The sequence below is a fragment of the Anabrus simplex genome, chromosome 1 (assembly GCF_040414725.1).
Source record: "Anabrus simplex isolate iqAnaSimp1 chromosome 1, ASM4041472v1, whole genome shotgun sequence".
Classification (NCBI taxonomy): Eukaryota; Metazoa; Arthropoda; class Insecta; order Orthoptera; family Tettigoniidae; genus Anabrus; species Anabrus simplex.
This window is the reverse complement of record NC_090265.1, coordinates 1,702,326,688-1,702,353,319: the sequence shown is the minus strand read 5'-3', so window position 1 is coordinate 1,702,353,319 and position 26,632 is coordinate 1,702,326,688.

The following is a 26,632-nucleotide window of genomic DNA, read 5'->3' as shown; positions in this document are numbered from 1 at the left end:
TTAGACATGTTTGTGAAATTAATAACTGGTTCGATAGAAGGCAATTTGGTTTTAGGAAAGGTTATTCCACTGAAGCTCAACTTGTAGGATTCCAGCAAGATATAGCAGATATCTTGGATTCAGGAGGTCAAATGGACTGTATCGCGATTGACCTGTCTAAAGCATTTGATAGGGTGGATCATGGGAGACTACTGGCAAAAATGAGTGCAATTGGACTAGACAAAAGAGTGACTGAATGGGTTGCTATATTTCTAGAAAATAGATCTCAGAGAATTAGAGTAGGTGAAGCTTTATCTGACCCTGTAATAATTAAGAGGGGAATTCCTCAAGGCAGTATTATCGGACCTTTATGTTTTCTTATATATATAAATGATATGAGTATAGGAGTGGAATCGGAGGTAAGGCTTTTTGCGGATGATGTTATTCTCTATAGAGTGATAAATAAGTTACAAGATTGTGAGCAACTGCAACGTGACCTCGAAAATGTTGTGAGATGGACAGCAAGCAATGGTATGTTGATAAACGGGGTTAAAAGTCAGGTTGTGAGTTTCACAAATAGGAAAAGTCCTCTCAGTTTTAATTACTGCGTTGATGGGGTGAAAGTTCCTTTTGGGGATCATTGTAAGTATCTAGGTGTTAATATAAGGAAAGATCTTCATTGGGGTAATCACATAAGTGGGATTGTAAATAAAGGGTACAGATCTCTGCACATGGTTATGAGGGTGTTTAGGGGTTGTAGTAAGGATGTAAAGGAGAGGGCATATAAGTCTCTGGTAAGACCCCAACTAGAGTATGGTTCCAGTGTATGGGACCCTCACCAGGATTACCTGATTCAAGAACTGGAAAAAATCCAAAGGAAAGCAGCTCGATTTGTTCTGGGCGATTTCCGACAAAAGAGTAGCGTTACAAAAATGTTACAATGTTTGGGTTGGGAAGAATTGAGAGAAAGAAGAAGAGCTGCTCGACTAAGTGGTATGTTCTGGGCTGTCCGCGGAGAGATGGCGTGGAATGACATTAGTAGACGAATAAGTTTGAATGGCGTTTATAAAAGTAGGAAAGATCACAATATGAAGATAAAGTTGGAATTCAAGAGGACAAACTGGGGCAAATATTCATTTATAGGAAGGGGAGTTAGGGATTGGAATAACTTACCAAGGGAGATGTTCAATAAATTTCCAATTTCTTTGAAATCATTTAGGAAAAGGCTAGGAAAACAACAAATAGGGAATCTGCCACCTGGGCGACTGCCCTAAATGCAGATCAGTATTGATTGATTGATTGAACTCCTAAATTTCAACAAGTAACACTGGGATTTTTGAGTGCAGGAGCCTAGAACTATCATGTCGAACTCATCAGGTCTCGGAATGAATGATCGAAAGTTTAAGGTGGTGGTGGTGGTGATTATTGTATCAAGAGGAATACAAATGGCCAACCATCCTCTATATAAACTAATCACAGAGAAAAAATGGAAGGACCGGGCGAGTTGGCCGTGCGCGTACAGGCGCGCGGCTGTGAGCTTGCATCCGGGAGATAGTAGGTTCGAATCCCACTATCGGCAGCCCTGAAAATGGTTTTCCGTGGTTTCCCATTTTCACACTAGGCAAATGCTGGGGCTGTACCTTAATTAAGGCCACGGCCGCTTCCTTCCAAGTCCTAGGCCTTTCCTATCACATCGTCGCCATAAGACCTATCTGTGTCGGTGCGACGTAAAGCCCCTAGCAAAAAAAAAATGGAAGGGGTCAGACACTTCGAAAAATGAAAGTATTGGCCAAAGAAAAACAATGGCCACGGGGGGTGTGAAGACGAAAGACTACTTAGCCCTCGATACCTAACAGCGTCGGGGTCGGAAAAGAACAAAAGTTGGCCAATAGAGTCGTAGAGAATAGATGAAAGTGAGGTGCCTGGCACAAGTAAGTGGAGCAATGACAGGACTCAGCTCAGGTGACCGTGGTTACCAACTTACGCTCCAAAGTTCAGAGCCCTTGCGGTCTCTATTATTCGCCTCTTAGGACAAACAGGGGATGCCGTGGGTGTTATTCTACCACCCCCATCCACAGAGGATGATCGAAACTACATTTCTGTACTTACTATGAACCTCGCTGTTCGTCCCTTCACTTTCTACACATCTTGATCTATAAACCATAAGGTTTAGCAACATAAAAATCGTTCCATCACGATAACACTAGCCGAGCAGGAAGAGTCTTCCAACTTCTCTGACAGATGGGGAGGTGAAATCCTCACAAATCCCATCTCTCTGGAGGCAATAAATCCTCTGTTGAGATAAATTGCTCCCCATGAAATTGTAAGGGAACCAGCGGTATCGAAATGTTTTGTTCAGTATAACAAAGGCAGCAGTTGCGCTACAGGTGTTTCTTCCAGACTGGTCATTGTGTTTCAAGTTATTTATCACCTGAAGTTGATAAGGAAGATAATTAAAGATATCCGCAAGTAATGTTGCGTAAGACACGATTATAACTTACATACCTTAATGAGGAAAAGGAATTCTCGATTTGCTTCCTATGGGAACAGTATGGGAAGAAGAAGTATGCCTAACGATTCTCCTTAAAACAATAAAAACACCACCTGATCTGTTTGTTAACACTGACACATAGTTCCGGAGAGATTTGAACTTTTGCTGTGGCTGTTAAGCGTGTTAACATGAAGAAAAATAGTTTTTTCCCCGGCTAATTGGTGGTGGCGGTGGTGGTTATTCATTTAAGAGGATATGCAACTAGGCAACACTAATCAGAGAGGAAAACATGGAAGGGGTAAGGCACTTCAAAACATGAAGGTATAGGTCAAAGGAAGACAAGGGCCACGAAGGGCGTGAATATTAAAAACTCCCTATGCCTCGATACCTAATACCGTCGGGGTCGGATAAGAAGAGTTGTCCAAAGGAGGTCGAATCGGTCAGATGGAAGTGAGTGGCACAAGTAATTGAATAGAAAGTATACTCTAGCCCGAACAACATTTCTCCTATAAGATTTGCATAAACATTAGGGGCACGGCCTGTTGGAATCCCTAGATTTTATGTTACTCTAGCTACATTACGGAAGAGCGGACTGGACCACATTGCAATCAAATGCGGTTGTAGTGGTGATTGTTGTTTTACGAGGAAGTAGAACAAGGCAACCACCCTCTATATAACACTAATCAGAGAGAAAAAATAGAAAAGATATGATATTTTGGAAAATGAAGATATCTGCAAAGAAAGACTAGGGCCACGAATGGCGTGGAAATAAACGATTCCCTATGCCTCGATACCTAATACCGTCGCATTCGGAAAAGAACAAGCGTTGAAAAAGGGAGGTCGAATAGGAGAGATGAAATAGAGGGACACAAGTAAGTTGAAGCAATGCCAGGACTCAGTTAATAGCCCCACGGTCGCCAACCCACGCTGCCAAGTTGAGAACCCCTGGGGCTCTTTTAGTGGTCTCTTCTTTTCAGCTAACTCTAGCCACGTGAAGTGTCCGACAACGTGCTTAATATTCTGTATTTCTATAACAGACTGTTACAGTTGAAAGTAAGAGTAAGGTCTGATTATATCATCTTTATATTAAAACTCTTTTCTAGTGGCACAATCAGATAAGAAATACCAGCTTTAATGAAAATGTATTTTTAAATCTCCTCTGGCTTCGCGGTCCCATTAATATAATATAATGGCAGTCTCTGTGACTGTAACGGATTGATAAGTTTTTGGTGTTCCGTTACTTTGGACTGAATTTCGATATTTTAGTTCGGTGTATGTGTGTGTTCTTTGTTTTATGGTCTTTGGGTTAAATACCAGATGGAGTCGGTGCTGTAGTGTTACGAGTGTTGTTGCTATTTAACGCCCCCACAGTTGGTGCTGAAAATCTAGAATACGAAAGAACCTGGACGGAGGAGTTAGGTACATATGTACTACACAAGGAGTTTCACACTACTTGCTCTGTGAATCAAGACGAGGACGAGATTGAAGGAGTGAAGTCCGTGCCACGCCACATCATCAACGCACCTTAAGACGAGTACCTGCTCCAATTACTCGATTTCGACTTGGATATTGATATACCAGTGATTTTCATTGTTTAAGGAAATAATAAACCATAAATGCGCATGCTATAAACTTAATACATTAGGGAATTCATTTCTTCGCATGTTTGCATGATAGAAAGCAATGTCACGCTACAAAGAGTAGCTATCTTGATTTTTGGACCAGGCAGAGGATACTCCACGAATGACCACGTGACTGGTACTGCCATCTGGTGTTCGTAGTTTGTACAACTTCGTTTACCTTAGCCCCGTTGTCATCGTACGTATTGTCACCATGAGGCTCCCTCGTCCCACAACCCTGCCTGCTGACCGACTTTCGAGGGTCCATAAATCCTTCCAGCCGATCGCTACCAGCAAGAATTGGAAAGTCTGAAAGCGAGGTTCCTCAAGGGAGTTCTAAGCGTCTCGAAATACACTCCATCTCGACTAGTCTATGTATTGGCGAGGGAAACGTTTTTAGTGGAGGATGTAAGACTTCCCCTACTGCTACCATCCACAACAAGTTATCGAGAACTCCTACAAGAACTGAAAGAAAAAAGAGCAGATATTGGGATAGATTTCTACGGGACAGACACCATGATCAACCGTGAATGGACACGCACAGGATATGACTTACGGCATACAGTTACGAGGTTTGCCATACATGGGTTTCATCATAAAGTATGCCAGACCTTGAATTATCATGAACCAGGCCCGGATTGCGTGTGTAGACTCTGTAACCAACACTGTGAGAAGTATCATGCTTTACAGTGCAAGCGTAGGCAACAAACGATCACCCAGCTTGCTAATAAATAGTGGAAATGACAATTAAAAGTGCAAAAAACATTGTGACAATAAGTGGAAAGATATTTTATTTTATTTATTTCTTACATGGCCATTGGCTGCAATAAAATTCTCATTACAATGAAGAACTCGAGAAACTTAAAAAGAAACGCACCACTTTACGGAATACAACCACCCGTTTCACAAACATAATAAAGGAAACTAATAATACAACCGACTTAGATGAAGTAGCACACTCTCATGATCGCCTCGACGAAACCTTGAAGTCCTTGGGTCATTGCTAACATAAGATGACTCAAAACAGAATTCCTTAAATAAACAGCAGTTTGCGAAGAGTATGTTGGCACTCCAAAGTGTGCCATCCGGAAAGCTAGCAATCTACTTGAGCAGAAACATGAACACACTGTTGCCACATCAGTTACCACTCCCAGTACACAGGTTCAACCAGGGGCCTGTTCAACGAAATAACTTTGCACTTTGCACATTTCGGTTCAGATTTTGTTCCACCATCACTTTTCACATTTAGCTTACAAAGTGAAAAGTTAGGAATCTTTTCACTTTTCAAGCCTGTTATGTTCCTCCATGGGTACAGAAATGCAAAGTGAAAAGAAATGAAGTGAAAAGTTTTCATAAATCTTGCAAAGAGACGATTCCCTTTTCATCTGTTAATTAACAAGTATGTACACTAGTGTCTCGGTGTAGAATTTGGTTTAGTGATATAAACACGTTACGACGAGAGCTTTTGTTAGCATCAAGTGAGGACAGTGATGAAGAATCCAATAAGAGAACGTATAAAGACAGGATTAATTTTCATAATCTCACTTCGACAGAATTTCGCGAGTGATTTCGTTTTACCCCAACACAGGCTGACTATATTCTTGAAATGATCGGTCATTTATTGAAACATGCAACAAAAAAGATGACAGTTCCTTTCCGAAAAAGAACAAATTCTTATATGCTTACATTGGTTAGTAAATGGTGCCCAGCTGCACGGTGTAGCAGCAAGGCATGGGACATCAAAATCAATTATTTGCAGAACTGTTACCAAAGTCGTAGATGTTATAGTAAATGTAATATTAGGCCTATCCACATAATATAGCGCCGGTATTGCTAATGAAGGCTGATTTTCCTTCTGCATGTGGATGTGTTGACGGTACTTTCGTTAATATTGATGTGTGTCATCATTTAAGAGGTTATTTTTAAAATTGCCAAAAAGGATGTCACGTTTCTCCTTGACAATTTCCAGCACAGCCAGCTTCTTGTAATAACCTTTCTTTCCCATGACAAAAACTTTAACGCTACCACAATTATACCGTCAAGTTGGCGGCGAAAATAAAGGATTAAAATCATAGAGTATTAGGCCTATACAGTTTGCTCATGGAATAAACTCGATCAGATCTCTCATTCGCAAAGACTTTGCACTTTGCAAAAATTGAAAAGTGCAAAGTTGAAAAGTTGCAAAGTTCGTTCATGGAACAGGCCCCAGCTATCGTCCAGGAAATTAAATTACCCACCATTTGACTCATACCCTTCTCCAGCGACGTACAGTCATGGTCGCAATTCTGGGAACAGTTTTGGACATCAGTGAACAAAAATCCAACTATACCGGACATTAATAAACACGCGTTTCCATGAGGTTATCTAGAGGGCGAACCGAAACACCTCGTAGATGGAATTACAGTCAGTACAAATACATATGAACAAACAAAAAATTCTTTTAGGCCATTATGACGATAAATACAGGATAATTCAATCCCGTCTAGACTATCTGGAACACCTGCAACCCGCACTTACAAGGGACCATCAATTATTGTTAGAAAAACTCGAAACCGACTTATACACCATTCGAAAGAGCACGCTGAAATATGTAAAACTCTCGAATATTGCACCCTATCGTGCATTTATCTACGAGTTACATGTCTGTAAAAATGTGCGGGCAGGGGTCGTCAGCGTCCAATCAGACTGAAGTTAATTTGAACTGCTGGCGCTCTGTAAGGAGAAGCTGGCGAGGGAGGGAGAGAGAGGGGGAGGTAACACTGAGTGCAGTGAGGTATCGTGAATTGTGTACGGGTCGTTCTGAAGTAAGCTTGTGCCTATAAAAAGGAACCCTCTTAACGTAGTGAATGAGTTTTATAATCACTTAAAAGAAAATAATTTCCAGCCCTCCGCTTTAACCCAAAAAGATGAGACAATGTTTTAGTATTTAGTAGATATATTAAAATATGATAAATAAATAACATATAGGCAGACTTTAGATATTAATGAATACTAGCCAGTATCTGAAACAGTGTTAGTGCCCGATGAATAGGAATATCCATCAGGAGAATCTACTTCACATTCATCAAAACAGGAATCACCATCAGAATGTCCGCAAAGCCCGACAAAACATGGGAAGAAAAAAGAAAAATTATTAACATATGGTTGGGTGCGAAGAAGCGGAAGCCAAAGCAAACATTTCCTCACTTATCATGAAATTCCATGAAAAAACAGATATCCTCGATTGAAGCGCGAGACGCAGTTGTACCGTTTTAAGGAAGAAGTTGCAAAATCAGGTTCTATTCGCAAGCTTCATTCTAGTTTAACAGTCACAGATAAAAATAAGCAGTTGTACGAGTTAGTGTTTACGGAATTAATGGAAACTCGCGCAAACAACTTGATAGTACACCATATGAACTTCCAAAAATGTCCGTAAAGAAGCCAACTCCCTTGATTTACCTTTGTCATCAAGTGCAACATGGGTATGGAATTTCAAGCAGCATTTTCACATAGGAGAACGAAAAATTACGTAGTTTGTCACACGAAAAATGTAGAAGATGAAACTACTAACTACATACTACATTCCTCACCGGGCGAGTTGCCCGTGTGGTTGCGCAGCTGTGAGTTTGCATCCGGGAGATAGTGGGTTCGAACCCCACTGTCGGTAGCCCTGGAGATGGTTTTCCGAGGTTTCCCATTTTCACACCAGGAAAATGTTGGGACTGTACCTCAATTAAGGCCATGGCCGCTTCCTTGCCACTCCTGGGTCTTTCTTATCCCTTCGTCGCCATAAGACCTATCTGTGTCGGTGCGACGTAAAACAAATGGAGAAAAAACAAAAACTGGATTCCTGAAGAGAAGAAACGATGTTGCTTATAGAACAGTATGAACCTGACAATGTGTATAATGCAGACCAATCTGGTATCAATAAAGAATCGCATTGCGGGAGAACACTTGACCGCCGTGGTAAGAAGATAGTGTGTTGTGTTGCACAATCACAAAGCGCACAGACATATTCATTCACAATTATGCTAATTGTATCATTCATGGCACGTCTTCTCTGAGTGTTTATCGCACTGCAGGAATCGAAGCCACCAAGTCAAACTGTCCAGCAGGGTATGTTTTTAAAGCCCTTAATTTAATTGTGCAGTGGTCGAAATCTGGAGAAATGACAAAAGAATTTTCCCGTATTTTTCTGGAGTTGACATTTTCTACCTCACACTGGTCCATCGAACTGTTTACTGTTAGATTCCTGGGTGCCTCACAAAGATAATAATTTAATACATGAAGTACTTTCATTAAATAACTATGAACCTGAAAATTTAAAGTGCAAATCATTCCAGCAAAAACAACCTCTGAATTACAACCGTTTGACAGGCATTTTTTCCGAATGTTCGAAACAATGAACTGACATATCTGTGATTTCGTTGTGTTAAATACTGTCAATGTGAGCGTAACAGTATTATCAAACGCATGCCATTGATCTACAGTCAAGAATGTTCACCGTGCTTCCGTTTGTCACGTAGCCATGGGTGGAAATTAGCGGCCCTAATTAGCACGAATGATGCTTTTGAAAATAGCACAGACTATTGTATCAGGAAAGGAGCAGGTACTTGCGAATTCTTATGGAGGACAATAATAATTGTGATCAGCGTTCTTCACTCAAAAGTAGCTGGTGAAATAAGCTATTGTGTTTCGAATATTTTTTTCTCAATTCCTATTATCATTCACAAAAGATTGATTATGTTGAAGGAGATTAAACAGGACTGCCACATCACAAAGGGCACTAGGAAAGTTTTGCAATGTGAGTGAACGCTTTAGACTTTTCCAAAATAATTTCCACCACACTTAATACACTTCTCCATACGTCGAAACCAGTCACTGAACCAACTCTGCCACTTTTCTTCGGTTACATTTTCACACTTCTGATCCCATGCTGCCAGAAGCTCCTCGTCGGATGCAAAACACCGCCCTTTCAGCTTCATCTTCACTTCTGGAAAGAGTGCGAAGTCACATGGGGCAAGATCAGGACTGTATGGAGGGTGATCAAGCACAGTCAACCCTGATCTGGCAAGAAAATCCATTGTTACATTAGTACGATGTGCTGGAGCATTGTCGTGAAGCAAGAGCCAAGTGTTGAGCCGTGACCTTGGACGGAGCTGCTTGAGAGCCTGGATGACCTGAGGCAGACAAGTCTCACTGTACCACTTCGCAGTAACTGTCCTTTGTGTTTCTAGCAGAACCCGAGTCAGGATGCCCCGTTTAGTGAAGCATACTGCAATCATCCTTTTCTTCACTGACCTTGACTTTCGCACAGTCACAGGAGTACCCTCACCTTCAAACAGCCACACCTTCTTCTGGGATTTTGTTGGGAGGTCGTAATAATAATGCCAAGTTTCTTCACCTGTAACGATGCTATTGACGTTACGCGAAGTCCCAGTTTCAAACTGTTTTAGCATTTCTCGGCACCATTTCACTCGATGTGCCCTTTGTTCCTCTGAAAGTGAATGGGGCACCCAAAGGGAACAAACCGTTCTAAATGGAGATGGTCGTGTAGAATTGAATAAATAGCTGGTGCAGCGATGTGGAGCGTCTCTTCTACCTGCCGATATGTCAACCGCCTCTCTTGCTGCAACATTTTCCTCACAGCTTCAATGTTTTCCTCAGTCACTTATTCGGACGGTTGCCCAGAACGAGGATCGTCTTCAACCCCAAAATTTCCCCTCTGGAACTCCTTGTACCAGCGGAAAATTGTTGTGATGTGGACAGTCTATCCCCAGCACAGGAGTCATTTCCTCCAGGCACTGGTCAACAGTTAATCCAGGAACATAATTGTAGCGGATAATTGAGCGATTTTCACCTTTAGACCACACTGACATCTTAACTTGCTTTCAATCCCACTGCTTGGTAACAAGTGGTGTGAAGGTTGCGCCTTGCTGTCTTCTAGACTGGGTTTCACCCCTCTTTTCAGCCCTCACCATAACAGGGCTGCCGAGCTAACCGTTTTTGCGTATTGCAAAAGTTTCCTAGTGCCCTTTTTGTTGGTGAGTATGTAATTGTTTAATCGTTACATACTCAAATACATACAGTGTTTATATGTTTACCTAGATTATGTTTTACCCTCATGCGATTACAACATAACCGCAGGTTAATATTTAATTGTGCCTTTAAAACATGTATATATTAACTCCACGTTTTGTGCTTACTGCGTTATGATTTAAAAGAAATGAATACGTAGTTTATCATGCGTACAACGTTCACGTGGATCATTGCACGCAGTGCTGTCTCCCTCTCTCTATCCCTCGCCCGATTCTACTTACATCGCGCCAGCAGTTCAAAATAACTTCACTCCGATTAGGCACTGACGTCCCCCACCCGCACATCTTTACCGCACTGTAACTCGTAGATACATAGGATGTAATATTCGAGAGTTTTACATATTTCGGTGTGCTGTTTCAAATATTGTATAAATCGGTTTCAAGTTTTCTTAACAATGATTGATGGTCCCTTGTTAATGACAGCTCAGAAGATCTGAACTCCACGTATATTGAATACCACCGGCACATCCAAGCACTCACCGCCCTAGGGGAAGACATATCAATACAGGAAGGATGCTAGCACCTAAAAACATTCGCGCCTTTCCTGACGTTTTTTGATGCCATTGGCTTACCTACGCCAAGAGATCAAACACACAAGAATGAAACATGACACGCCTGATGGAGTTCCTGAATGAAGAAGTTGAAAGCGCTTTAAACTCTCATAAAATACGAGGCGACTCTTCCCTACCAGCTGCGAACACACCGAAAGCAGCCCTGCTTCATGTCAACACTAAACCCAACAAGTTAAAACAGAAAAGGGGTAAACAAGTTCCATACACGTTCTGTTTACTCTGTGACAATCGAGGGCACTGGGCTCAAGCATGTCAACGAATAAAAAACCTACAGGAAGGAATTGAAAGTGAAGAATACTAACAGATGTTTCTTTGGTCTCAATCGAGGTCATAATGTTCGACAATGCAGAAAATGAGACAAGGCGGCATGCAAAAGCTGTAAGAAGCTACACTATGTGTCGATGTATAATGGGGAAGACTCTCTACCCATCTTTGTAGAAAACAATTTATGTCAAAACCCCGAACTTGGAATTTGGATAACAGAGCCTACCGGAAGCATCAGACTTACACGGTGTACCCTCGACGCCGGTAGCCAGTCCACCTTTAACAATTCCTTCCTGGTTAATTCGCTGCAGCTGACAGTTACTGGTAACAAATTCTAGTGGTGACGACGTTTGAGACGTCTCCCATCATTTCAAGTTCCAGACGGCAAATCAGCTTTGTAGCAAGGGGATTCCCAACAAATGCAGCCTCACAGTTATAGCCTTTGAGAGCAACAACACATATTCACCTCATCCAACTGTGCGCAAGGCATCGGAATGCTCACGTCAACTGGTAAAATTAAGTTAGGTGTTCCGAAGGATGACTCGCCGGAAATACACATTAAAATTATTATTGACTCAGATCATTAATTGAATATTATGGAGATGGAACAACCAGTAAGAATCTCGCCATCCTCAGTCATACTTCCAACAATCCTTGCATGGATCCTCAGCGGGAATCGTTTTGGCACTAGTGTGAACCAAACCACAGTTCAGCAGATTTCACTTTTCAACGAGACAACTGAAGAAACTGGACATGAATCTAATGCAAAGCTACTAGAATATTGGTATTTAGAGAGTATCGGCATAAAGGAGTCTCATGATCGGACAATGACAGATAAATATAGCGCCATTCTCCAACAGTTTCATGATTCCTATCGAATTCAAGAAGAAAGAAGAATAGTGTCACTCCCATGAAATAAATAAATAAAGAAAGAAAGAAAGATGTACTGTTCACGGATAATCTATCCACAGCAGAAAGGCGTTCTTTACACTACAGGAAAGACTGCAAACATTTGAAGAATTCAGAGTCATGTACCATCAACAGATGCTGAATTACATCTTAAAGGAGCAAGTTGAATTTAACACTAGCGATGACTTCGTTTACTTAACCCACAACGCAGTGAGGAGAAAAAGATAGACAGCACGAAATACAGAATCGTTTGTGAAGCATCTTGTCACGATAGAGGTTCCCCATTATTACACAGCGCCTTGGAAGTGGGTCCGAATTTATTACCTGAGATGTTTGCCACTTTATTACGATTTCGATTCCTCTGGTATCGTGTGCAACCAGACACGGATGGAAATCACAAGACCACAAATGATGTCGTATCTTACCGGTTTACATGATTACCGTTTGACCTCACTATCAATCCATACTTTTTGCCACACTACGAGAAGTTTCAGCACAATACTCTGAAAGATATCCAGCCGCATCAGCAGTCTTGAATAAATCCACATTTATGGACGACTTCAACACAAGCAGTGGCGGTGGGCCCTTAGGGGCACAGGGGCACGTGCCCTGTCAAGTTTTTGCACTCAGAATTTCAAAAAATAATTTATAATGTAGTTGGGCTACAGCCGAACAACAGAATTATTTCTACAAATATTATCACGACAAAATGTTATATTCTTAACTGAATTACGGATTATGGTAGGTATTTAAACCCACCATGTCTTTAAGCACCTTTTGTATTTAAAGAGACAAGCTGTTTCTGTCACCGCGAGAATGACTGCAGGAGCCTTGCGAGGCAAGTGGCAGGCGGACTGTGCAGCTCTGGGCACAAGACCGTCTCGTGCCCAAACGATGCGCCTGCGCATTAGAACACAGTATTTGAAGATGGTGAATGTCTATGACGGCTGTGGGCTTGTGAGGGTGAGCGGGCGACGGGGGTGCTTCAGGTTGGGCACTCAGATTCTTGAGGACTTCTGCAGCGCATGCGCATAGAGCAAATAACAGATCACGGGAAATATCCACGCTTTACAAACATCAGTGTAGCCAATTCACCAATTATGTAACTAAAGTAAATCTAATAATATTTTAGTCTTGTTTATTTAAAAAAAGGCGTTCATATCACTCCTGCAGGGATTTAGTTGTTTTCAGATGTTTGAATTATTAAAATAAGTTATCTTAAATGAGGTTACCTTGTCTCTATATCTGATATAGAGGTGCTAATGATAAGTTAGTTACAATAACATTGGGTGTGACGTGAATTCTCTTCAGTTTTATATTTTGTGTATTTGTGTGCTTGTTTATTGCAAAATGAATAAAGTCAGTGAGTTATTTGAAAAGCAATTAAATTTTGAGACCAGAGTTCGTGCCAAGAGTTTAGGACCACCGCGATCTGTTATGATTATTGTGCAGCAGACGGAAGGAAAAAACAGGAATTTCAACAGAAAATTTAATAGTGGTATGTATGCTAAAGCGAAATTGTTATGTGGATGCGAAGAGAGAAATTAATTTTTTTGCTTTCCTTGCATTCTATTCGGTGGTGACGATGCTACTTTTTTTTTTTTTTGCTAGTTGCTTTACGTCGCACCGATACAGATAGGTCTTATGGCGACGATGGGACAGGAATGGGCTAGGAGTGGGAAGGAAGTGGCCGTGCCCTTAATTAAAGTACAGCCCCAGCATTTTCTTGGTGTGAAAATGGAAAACCACGGAAAACCATCTTCAGGACTGTCGACAGTGGGGTTCGAACCTACTGTCTCCCGAAAACTGGATACTGGCCGTACTTAAGCGACTGCAGCTATCGAGCTCGGTATGTGTGTAGTGACGATGCGTGGAGCACAACAGGTGTCAAAGATTTAAAGCATTTGAACGAAAAACTGAAAAAACACAGGGAATCGAAAAAAACATTTAAACAACGAAATGGATCTCGCACTTTTAGGTGAGCTGGACATAAGGATGCAACTTGATAGTGGGTACAGGCTTTCACTTCGTAAGCAGCATGAACAGGTCGACGAAAATAGATAAATTTTATCTCGTCTGATTGATTGTGTGAAATTCTGCGGTGTGTTTGAACTTGCGCTCCGCGGCCATGATGAATCAACCGATTCAAACAATCCTGGAATATTTCGCGGTTTAGTTGACTTTGTAGCTAGCTTGGATATTTCAATGAAAGAACATTTAGAATCTGCAGCCGTTTTTAAGGGTACGTCGAAGACGATACAGAACGATATACTAGATCCTATGCTCGAAGTATGTCATACTTTTATAATGAAAGAAATTAGTGCTGCTAATTACTTAGCCATCCAAGCAGATGAAACAACCGACAATGCAACGAAAATGCAGGTGGTGCTTATATTTCGCTATCATATAAATGGCGAAATACATGGGCGGTTTTGGGGTTTCTTTCTGGCATCCAGTCATACAGCTGAAGGTATAAGGTAAGGTAAGGGTTACTCTGCCCGAAGGCAGGTCCGAACCTCCGCAGAGGTGTTCCTGAGCCGGAGTTTACGTGCGGTAGGGTGGCCAGTTCCTTTCCGCTCCTCCATTCCCTTACCCCCCACCAACAGCGCGTGGCAACCCATCCAACTCCTGACCACGCCCAATGTTGCTTAACTTCGGAGATCTCACGGGATCCGGTGTTTCAACACGGCTACGGCCGTTGGCTGAAGGTATACGTTCTGTGATTTTTAGTGAACTAAGTAAGTTGGATATTGACAAAACCCCTGAAAAACTAATTTGTCAAACATTTGACGGGGCCAGTGTAATGAGCGGTGCACAGATTGGTGTACAAGCACGCATAAAGGAAGTATATAATGAAGCTAATTTTGTTCATTGTTATGCTCATGTAGGAAATTTGATTATGCACAAAGCCACGTCCGATATAAAAGAATTGAAGATATTTTTCCGTGATATTCAGGGAACGTCCTCCTTTTCCAGTCGCTCTAGTAAACGCACCGAACTACTAGATACAGTTGTAATGCGCCGTTTGTCGAAAGCAGCTCCAACGCGTTGGAACTTTCAGACTCGCATTGTCAATACAGTGTTCGAAAACAAAGATGTCCTGATTGAATGCTTCCAAACAATATGCGAAATAGAGACAGATCAAAACACTGTAGGACAAGCTTCTGGATTTATCAGATTACTGAACGACGCTGACTTCATATATTGGCTGAATTTCTTCCATAGAGTGATGCCTCATGTTGATATACTGTTCTCCCAAATTCAGATGTGTAATGTTGACCCTGTCTTGGTATCTGAATTCCTAGCGAACTTTGTTCGTAACATCAGAAGCATTCGCTCTGATTTAGAGGAAACTGATGACTACGAAGCTCCAGTTCCTCCTAAGCGGCAGCGAACTTTCCAGCAACGAAAACGAAACATGTGATACTATTTTACTACATGCAGAAGAAGGATTTCGTTTCACAGGCCATTTAGCAGCTGCCAACCTTTTCGGGTATCAATTTTTGGAGAATTTTGTACTCGGTTTACGGAAAAAGATTTCGCGTCAACCGTAAACACGTACCCGAAAGTGAACAAAGCCAGGCTCAGGACCGAACTTGAAGTGTTATATTCCAGGGTAGACGTGCGTGCGGCAGATGGTGCTGCGGCGCCATGCAAGACACGCTCAATGAATGCGTTAGCATCATTATTACAATCCCGATGTCGACAGTGGAAAGTGAAAGGTTTTTCTCTACTCCAAATCGAATAAAGACCTTCTTGAGGAATACGATGAGCCAAGACAGACTAACGGCCCTGGTTCAATTGAAAGTAAAATTGCACGTTCGATTCCCGACTTCAACCAGCGAGTTATCGAAGTATTTGCTCAAGCAAAGGATCGAAGAATGGACTTCAGCTATAAATAAGAATGTTAGTGTGTTCATTATTACTTGACTTGTAGGGGAACAGGTTATAAATGAAATGTGGATCAGCTTATCCCTGGCCATTTAGCTCAGTGAAATAACACTCGACCGGAAATGGAGAGGTCACGGGTTCGTGTCCCGGTTCTTTTGACCCGACCTTTAACTGTCTTTTTCCTTGGTGTTGATATCTAACTGGCACCAACAGTAAACGGGATAAGCTGATTTATAAGTCAGTTGTTAGTGTATTTATTCACATGCGCATTATTGTTATATTTTGCAACCGATACCTTAAGTTTCTACTTGACTGTCCATATTATTTTATAAGTTGTGCCCCGCCGGATAATTTGGCCACGGGCCGCCACTGACCACAAGTGGAGACGATGACAACCATATAATAACCCTCTACTATGAACTCACGGCATTATTGAAGCACATCAAACTCACACTCGCAAAATGGGCTACAAGCCCGGAATCTCTGAAAGAGATATGGTAAAGTGAAGGTCAATGCTGCACCAAGTAAAATTGGCAGCGATGTGGAAATAAGGAAGGTGCGGGCTTCAAGACCGAAGGCTGACTACCAGTGACGAGCAAGGAGAGCCATAACGCAGTGAGCGAAAACCGAGTCGTTGTAATGCTGAACATTTATTACAATAATGAGTGCGCACAAATGAAATCCGTATTCGTTGGGGGACCTGCCCTCCAACAATTCAAATATTACAACTCTCAATTCTCAATTCTTAACAAACTCCTTTTAGTAACAACATGTTAAATTAAAAGAAACCAGATTAACTTTTACAGAAGCAAACCCTCTTACTATTTACTGAGGCTCTTAGCCTCTATTAACAAGAGAACAAACACGTTACATTCTCAATATAAGGCAACTCCCCCCCTAAGCCTAACGTTGGTTGGTAAGCTTTCCTACCTCCATGCTCGCGGCTAGATGACCAAGCTGCTTGCTCGCTCCAAGCGAACTGAACGAAGTTTTCTGCGAGCACCGTGCCATCCCTCGGCAGAGGCGAGGAGGGGCAAGGTGGAGAGAGAACACGACGAGTGCGCAGGTCGGAGGAAGGCTTGCCAACGCAATTTGGAGGGTGCCACCAGGGCGGAAATAATTTCGCATTTCCCTGGGGCCATAAGGGAACGGGACAACATTTATACTTTATTAAGATAGGAAGAAAAAACACACATGTTACAAAGATATAATATATGCAGATCGATCTGTATGAATTGTAAATTTAAAAGTTAATGACGAAGGAGAGTTCCTCTTGGTACAGTCAAGACCCAAGTTAGAGACAGGAATACAGAAGAAGACTATATATTCACCGATCAGAAGAACATTACAAAACCTCTGTCATGAAAATGAGGAACAAAGCGGAACATTCACCGTGCCATTGGCAAATTCTATGATCCAAGAGGATTGTTCACCCCAGTACTAACAGATCTTGCACAGAGGTGGCAATTCTGGACCTAGAAACTACAGAGTTTATCGAGTATACACATTCCCAGATGGAGTGGCATATGCAAGAAGCAAAATGACTTGGAGATGCATGTCTTTTCCGCGCTTCAGGAAGAGTTTTTGGCGCTGTTTTGTACATACGATTTTCCTCTAACACAACTTCTTCTGTACGATTGGTTAGCAGGAAGACTAGACTTGCACCTATAAAGAAGGTCACACTTCCTCGGTTGGTACTGCTTTCCACATTAATCGCCTCACGTCTACTTCTCTGCTTTTGTACAGCAACTGATTTGGACGAAACGAAGGCCACCATGTTGAGTTACTCGACAGATAACCTCAGATAGATAGAAATGATTCAAATAAATTGAAAAACTTTATATGGAACAGGGTAACGAAAATACTGGAGTACACTACATCCAGCCAACGGTGACAGTGCCCAGGAACCGTAAACCTAGGGGATCACCTTACACGCGGTATTTAAGCACTAAGTTATGTTCACCCGACAGCTGGTGAAGCGGACCACAATGGCTTTCTGATGACCGAACATCTTGGCCTCCCGATGATAACAACGTGGACACGACACTACCAGAAGCCAAGAGAACTCGACCCCAAATTCTTGTAGATACTACGTCTACACCTCTCTTGAGAGTATAATGATACAGTTTTTACTGGAAACTACTACACGTCACTGCTTGGATCTTCGGCTTTATGGAGGCAATAACACGCAGAATACTATTTTCCCATGCTCTGGCAACTCCCAAAGTGCAAGCAGCTCGGAATCACTGGATTAAAAGAGTACAAGAGCAATGTTTCGCAGGTGAACTGGGCGCACTATGCAGGAAGGCCCTCTTACCAACATCATCTTCGATCGCCCGTTTCAATCCCTTTCTACAGAACGGTGTCATTCGGCTAGGAGGATGATTACAATTTGCAGACTTGACAACGAACGAGCAACATCCAATACTCATGGATGGAACTCAGCTCTTCACGCAATTGATAATAATGCATACACACATTAGACTTCATCAACTTGGAGTCCGGATTGTACTGACGGAGCTTTAGAGTGATTTTGGATTTTGCGAGCTAGGCAGACGATCAAAAAATGTCTCTACACGTGTCTGCCTTGAAAAATAGCCCACAACTTGACTTGAAGAGATAGAAGCTTCTCTACCACTTGATAGGATGTGACCTACACAATCATTTCAAGTTACAACGATTGACTTGGCTGGTTCATTGTACGTAAAATTTGGCAAACAGCTCAAGAAGTCGTACATTGTCTTATTCACTTGTTCCACTACACGCGCTAATCATCTTGAATTAGCCACGGAATTCTTAACAGACAGATTCCTGATGGTCATCCAGCGATTTGTTGGACGTTGGGGATTACCTCTCACAGTCAATCAATACTGATCTGCATTTAGGGAAGTCGCCCAGGTAGCAGGTTCCCTATCTCTTGTTTTCCTAGACTTTTCTTAAATGATTTCAATGAGATTGGAAATTTATTGAATATCTCCCTTGGTAAGTTATTCCAATCACTAACTCCCCTTCCCATAAATGAATATTTGCCCCAATTTGTCCTCTTGAATTCCAACTTTACCTTCGTGTTGTGATCTTTCCTACTTTAAAGACGCCACTCAAACTTATTCGTCCACTAATGTCATTCCACGCCATCTCTCTGCTGACAGCTTGGAACTTACCACTTAGTCAAGCAGCTCGTCTTCTTTCTCCACAGAGCTCGATAGCTGCAGTCGCTTAAGTGCGGCCACTATCCAGTATTCGGGAGATAGTAGGTTCGAACCCCACTGTTGGCAGCCCTGAAGATGGCTTCCCGTGGTTTCTCATTTTCACACCAGGCAAATGCTAGAGCTGTACCTTAATTAAGGCCACGGCCGCTTCCTTCCCAGTCCTAGCTCTTTCCTGTCCCATAGTCGCCATAAGACATATCTGTGTCGGTGCGACGTAAAGCCAACAGCAAATCTTCTTTCTCCCAGTTCTTCCCAGACCAAACTTTTGTAACATTTTTGTAACACTACTCTTTTGTCGGAAATCACCCAGAACAAATCGAGCTGCTTTTCTTTAGATTTTTTTTCCAGTTCTTGAATCAAGTAATCCTGGTGAGGGTCCCATACACTGGAACAATACTCGATTTGGGCCCTTAACAGAGACTTATATTCCCTCTCCTTTTCATCCTTACTACAAGCCCTAAACAACATCATAACCATGAGCAGAGATCTGTATCCTTTATTTACAATCCCATTTATGTGATTACCCCAATGAAGATCTTTCCTTATATTAAAACCTAGATACTTACAATGATCCCCAAAAGAACTTTCACCCCATCAATGCAGTAATTAAAACTGAGAGGACTTTTCTTCCTATTCGTGAAACTCACAACCTGACTTTTAACTCCGTTTATCATCATATCATTGACTGCTATCCATCTCACAACATTCTCGAGGTCATGTTACAGTTGCTCACAATCTTGCAACTTATTCATTACCCTGTACAGAATAACATCATTCGCAAAAAGCCTTACATCTAATTCCACTCCTTTACTCGTATCATTTATATATATATTAGAAAACATAAAGGTCCAATAATACTGCCTTGAGGAACTCCCGTCTTAATTATTACAGGGTCAGATAAAGCTTCGCCTACTCTAATTCTTGAGATCTATTTTCTAGAAATATAGCAACCCACTCAGTCACTCTTTCGTCTAGTCCAATTGCACTCAATTTTGCCAGTAGTCTCCCATGATCCACCCTATCAAATGCTTTAGGCAGATCAATCGCAATACAGTCCATTTGACCTCCTGAATCCAAGATAACTGCTATATCTTGCTGGAATCCTACAAGATGAGCTTCAGTGGAATAACCTTTCCTAAACCCTAACTGCCTTCTCTTCAGACAATGCTCAAATTTTTGTTACAGCTAATAAACAACTGCCGGAACTATTCGAGCTCCTACAAGACTCCACGTTACAGCATTACTGCGCACACCACGAATTTTCTATAAATTTATGGCGCCACGGGCAGCTTGGTGGGGAGGATGGTGAGAGTGAATGATAAGCTCCAACAAGCGCCGCCTAAGGTATTAGGGCTGTCACAAATAGACGAAGAAGGCTTGAACACAATTTTCATTGGTTTTAAAGCTGCCCTGAATTCTAGACCAATCACTCAAGAGACAGACAGTGATGATGTCCTGACACCAGCTCATTTTCTCAACCGTAGATAACTTACAGCAATCCCGAATGGACCGGAACCGTCAATGAAAGGAGAACGCATTAAAATATTTCGCCATGAACGGAACATCACAGAAGGCTTCTGGCGACGCTGGAAGAAGGAATATCTTCTGCTGTTGAGAAAATAATACGAGGTCAAGGGACAACAAGGACTACACAAGCCCAGAGTCGGAGACTTCAACAAGAAGATGTTGGACCCAGACACCCATGTGGAAGAGAGCACGGGTAAAAGAAGTATGGAAAGAAAGAGACAACAAGATCAGAGGTGTCATTCTCCGCCGAACTGATGGAACCAAGATAAGCCGACCTATTCAGCTGGCCATCCCTCTGGAGATTGACCAGGGTGGGGAGGAGGTCACGAATTAATAAGTCCTTGGTGTTCCTATACTTGGACTGAATATCGATATTTTAGTTTGGTGTGTGTATGTATTCTTTGTATTGTGCTCTTTGGGTAAAATACAAGATGGAGTCGGTGTAGTAAAGTTACGGGTGTTGTCGTTTATTAACGTCCCCAGAGTGACGATCGAACAAGTGGCCACGTGGTTTGAGTCACGTAATTATGAGCTTGAATTCGGGAAATAGTGTGTTCGAACCCCATTGTGGGCAGCCCTTAAGATGGTTTTCACGATTTCCCATTTTCACATCAGGCTGTAACTTAATTAAAGCCAAGGTAATTTTCTTCCCATGCCTAGCCCTTTCCTATCCCAAAGCCGTGATACGGATCTATCAGTAGCGGTGCGACGTAAAGCACATTGTAAGTCTCTGTGACGCCATGTTGGAAGTTTTCAGAGGAATTCACGGTTTCTTCATTATACAGTATATTTTCTATTGTGACGAAATTCTGTGTAGAAATTAAATGCACGTAGCCTTTTAAATCTGTTTCGAATGAATGAGTTTTGACCTCTGTTTTGAAGACCGTTCATTTTCCGCACCGTCCTTTATATAACTATTCTTATTCTGACCTATTCCCATTTACCTTGGGTGGGCACTTGGTAGAGATCCAGCCCAGTTTGAAGGTCGGATGTCTTTCCTGACGCCAACCCTATGCAGAGGGACGTATTTAGTACTACGTGTTTCTGCGATGGTTGGTTGGCAGGTGATTGTTGTTTTGAGAGAAAACACAACTAGGCAACCATCCTCTATATAACACTAATCAGAGAAAAACGTAGAAACGATCGGACACTTTGGAAAATGAAGGTATCGGCCAAAAGAAGACAAGGGCCACGAAGGGCGTGAAAATGAAATAATACCTATGCCTCTCAACCTAATAACGCCGGGGTCGGAAAAGAACAAGAGTTGACCGAGGGAGGTCGGATAGGATAGATGAAGGTGAGGAACCTGACATAAGTAAACATAACCAATACCAGGATTCAGCTACAGGCCCCGTGATGACCAACCCACGCCCCAATCTGATAGCCCTTGAGGCCTCTCTTAGTGGCCTCCTATGACAGGTAGGGAATACTGTGTGTGTTATTCCACCGACACCGCCCACAGGTGGATACGAGAGTGTTCGTGGTGATTATTGTTTTAGCAGGAAGTACAACCATCCTCTATATAACACTAATCAGAGAGAAAAAATGGAAGGATTCCGAAGGGCGTGACAATAAAAGACTCCTTAGGCATCGGAACGTAATACAGTCGGGGTCGGAAATCATCAATCATTGCATCATCATCAATGCATTTAGGGCAGTTGCCCAGGTGGCATATTCCGTGTCTGTAGTTTTAGAAAATAGGATTATAACTGAGCACAGCCGGATAGGACAAATATGTAAATACCGATCAAAAAGAACAAGAGGTAACCAAAGGAGGTTGGATGGTATAGATGAAAGTGAGGTGCCTGGCACATGTACATTAAGTGGAAGCTATGTCAGCTCAGCTGAGGGCCCCGTGGTCACCAACCCAAGCTCCTAAGTTAAGATCCCCTGGAGCCCCATTGTCGCCTGTTACGACGGGCAGGATGTACCCCAGGGGGAAACTGGTTTGATCCTCAACAGCATCACCAATAGGTGTCATAGATGGCCTAGGCATTACTGAAGAGACGTACTAGGGAAATGAGGAGTGATATACTTTCCCGTCGTTTTCTTCACTGAGCAAGACGTTGCTTTTACATATCAGTCTACCAGGCTAAATGAAATGCATGCATCAAAAGACCCCATGAGCAACATTTTCACACCATTCATAGCAGGGCTGACTGCATACGGAATGTCATTACTAGCATCGCTCATACTTCAGTCACTTTCTCATTGTCAAAGAAAAGGATAAGACTGAGACAGATCAATGAAAGTAACAAAATTGTTCCAACCCATACCAGAAGACATAGTGCACTCTAAACACTTCTACAGTAGATCGTGTCACCAAAAGAAGTGAATATGTGGAAAAAAAATCATTCGACACGAGAAGCATTTACAATGCATTTTTCTTGACAATCGGCAATATAAACAAGTGCTTGACAATAGATAGTTGTTTTTCAGTGGCGTTCTGGTATTCGGTTCGGATGTCAGAATCATAGAAAAATAATGTTTTACGGTAACTTAAGCAGTAGAGAATAGAGATCTTTCCGCAATACCTCGCAGGGACGATCCTGCCCGTCCCAAATAATTATTCTTACTTATATAGAAGAATTAAAACAGAGACAGCCTAGAACTAAATAATGCCACCATTTCCCCTGTTTCTACGGTCTTTTCATTAGTAGGACCTAACCAATCCAGAGCAATGGTCTTGTCCAGACAAGTAGCTTGTAGCTCTAACCTACCTTTCATCTTTGACATTCATCTTTGGTGTTAGTCAGTATCTGTGGATAATGTGCCGACGTTTGCAAGCCTGTTCAGTGCAATGCGAGCTTGTCGGAGTCTTCGTTGTATGAAGAGCAGTAACCAATAGAAATTATGCCTAGAGGAAAAGCAAGTACGAGTATTCTACTTCAGCAGTGGATATTTGGAGAACAAACTTTCTACATTGACGAAAAACATGTATTTTGCAGAGTATGCAATAGTGCATAATTCCTTGTTCTTTAGTGGATAGATGCATGCATATTTTGCCGTTTTTAGTGCATAAGAACACGCCCTCCGGTCATGACCACCATGCATATGGATTTGTTTTATGATAATTATTATGTGCAGTATTTAAAAGAAGGAAATAAATTTTTTGTAAACTTGATTGTGTATTGCACCCTGGTGGGGGTGTGATCAGCGTCATGCAATTGTAATTATGATGAATTATTGAGGAATATATATTTCATTGTCAGAATATATAGTATCTTACTGTACATACAGTAAGAACAGGCCAGGCCGAGATGGCAGGTTTCACCATACCACAGACTCTTGTCTCCAGTGAGATTAACAAACACAATGAGGGACAGAATTAGGTTTCTCAGAATTTGTGCCAACAGGGAAAGAGAGAGCATAACTTGTTGCCAAAGTTTTCCTAGCCCGGGGCAGTCTTGGTAGTAGCAACAGCGCGGGGAGCCGGGTGCAAAATTCTGAGAAATGATGGCGAGGTATCTCCATGTAACTTGCGGGAGTGGAACACGGGGTTGGCACTAGAAGAAAAAAATATGAGCCTTCCCGGTCACGTGGTTAAGGTGGACCAATGGAAAAATTCACTTGACCAAAGCAAGGCGACAACTTCGTATTGTAAGAAGCACTAGCGAGGCTAACTCCGTGGATTAAACTGATAGAAAGAAGTCAAGTATCGATTCAGAATAAAGTGGAATTTAGGAGCCTTACTATACCATAAAACTTATATAAAGTTAATAATTACGGGAGATTGCATGGTGAAATTCTGAGAATTCACGGACGCTATTCGTTGATTGGCTGAAGGCAAAGGACGCCACAATAGAGCGCGAAACCCCGAGCCGGGATACGGCAGCTAAATTCGCGAATATATCCATTACCAGCGAACGATAATAGTTGAGAATAGGTATACAGCATTTGAGAACATAATTACATCATTGGATCATATATTAAAGCCACGGGCCAAACCGCAAACTGTCGTATGAAGATATCGGGACTGTGCATCCCAGGATGACCTCCATTGAACTCGGAACAGAGGGGATACAAGTATAAATATGAGGTCGTACACTAGGACGCGCAAGTACTTCCGATATTGTGTTCGAGCCGTGACCACGCCAGTGGTGCGCAAAAAGTACTTCTGATATAGCGTTCGAGCCGTGACTACGCCAGGGGTGCGAGTGTGTACTTACGCAAAGTAGAGTTCGAAGTATTATATTGTTACATAGTACAGTGATTCATGACGTGATGTAGCTCATATTACGGTCTTGATCAGTCTACTAGTATGAAGTGTTTCAAATAGACAGGACTCAGTAAAGCCTAACTTACGGAGTGTGAGATTCTACCAACAGATTAGGAAGTGCGTTACATGAGAACGGTCACGAGTGTTTATGTCACCTAGTAAACCGTCGATTCTAAACTGATACCTGGTCAGCTACATGAACGTGATACGGGAAATTCAAGTGCGCGTACGGGCCGTTGTAAAGGGAAACCCGAGGTATCCCATGTTCCTAGTGTCCGGGAAAGGAATGAAGAATGTATATTTACATTAAGTGGGCTAGATACAAGGCCGAGAGTGTAAAATTTGTGAATAGAATTTAGGGTGGAAATTATTCCAAAGTGAAACAGTTAATTTATTTGTTTTTATTCAAAATGTGTAAAGTTGGAAAGGGTCAAGGATTAATTCTTCAAGCTGGCATGAATACCAGTGAAATGCATTGCTAAAAACCGGAGGGGCTATGGCTTCTCGTCCGGTTTTAGCAGACTACAATGGCAGAGTTGAGTACCTTTTAATATATTTATAGATTGCTATCGTTAGGGGGAGGAAATCATATTTTATCATGGTAACTTGATTGTGAAACGAGCCGTTACGGCTCGTATAAATTCAAAGATAGATAGACAAAGGGACAAATTAATATGTAGATTAGACCAAGCATTCATCATAAGTTGATTATTAAATAGAGTATAGTAGGGTTGAGTTGTTCATTCAAGTGCTTGAGTTGTTTGATATAATATGGAGCACGTTTCACGTAAAGATAATGTAAATATTCATTTCGGAGTGCTTCCAAAGTGTTTTTCCGTTATCGGAATTTTTATAGATATTAAGGCATGTTGTTAAGATAATCCAGAGGTAGGATTGCCAAGTGATTTAAATTGTTGTGGGACGGAATGAAGTCCATTGATTTGTTTGTAAATATCGCGAAGTTCGCCAGTGGACAAAATAATAATAATATGTACAAGTGTCGAAGTAATACATTAAAATTTGGTAATGTGCAAAGGCGTGTTTAATAATAATCTTTGAGAATAAAGACACGGGCCTAGTTGGATAGTATGATTGCAAATTAAAGTAATTTAAATGTGGAGATCACATGTGCCGTGAATAATTATAATTTGTGCAGTGAATCCGGTTTTAACGCTAATTTTTGATTTAACGTTTTTGGACTCCATAATAATCATAAATAAATTTGGTAGAAACGAGATAGGCACTTTTATAATATGGTCACGCTATGTTTGAGATCCAGAGGGATTTGAGCCAAAAGTTGAGATTTGGAGTTTTGTGGGACAGAAATCCGGCCCGAAATGAAAGTGAATTGTACTGATGTTAATGAAGAAATAGATGGATCTTAAGGCCCACATAGAGGTTGTATTTATATACCGGTGTATTGAGTGGCAGAATAGAGTCCACACACCGAGGGTTAATTTGTGAAAATGTTTTGAAGAGTTCCAATGGATAAATGGACTTCAAAATGGAAAAGGAAGGAATAATTTAACACTTGCAGAGATTGGAGGTATTTGCCCAACTGCGAGGTGTTATAGGATTTGAGAATTGTCTTAGGAGCATATGGTCTCCATGAATTAACGGCAGTACGAAATTAAGGTGGCGGATTCGAATACTATTATGTCCTGACCGATGTGAATTCGGATCTTGGTGATTTCTGTTTGGGAGAGAACGTATGTGACCAAATTATAAAGATGGGGAATAAAAATAAAGATTCTCGAAAGAAGTAATAATAATAATATTCCAAGTAAATCATATCTGGATTGATTAGTGCCAAAATAAATCGGAATTGTAAAAGGGTTATGCGTTAAACATATTAAGAGTGGAATACCGTGTAAC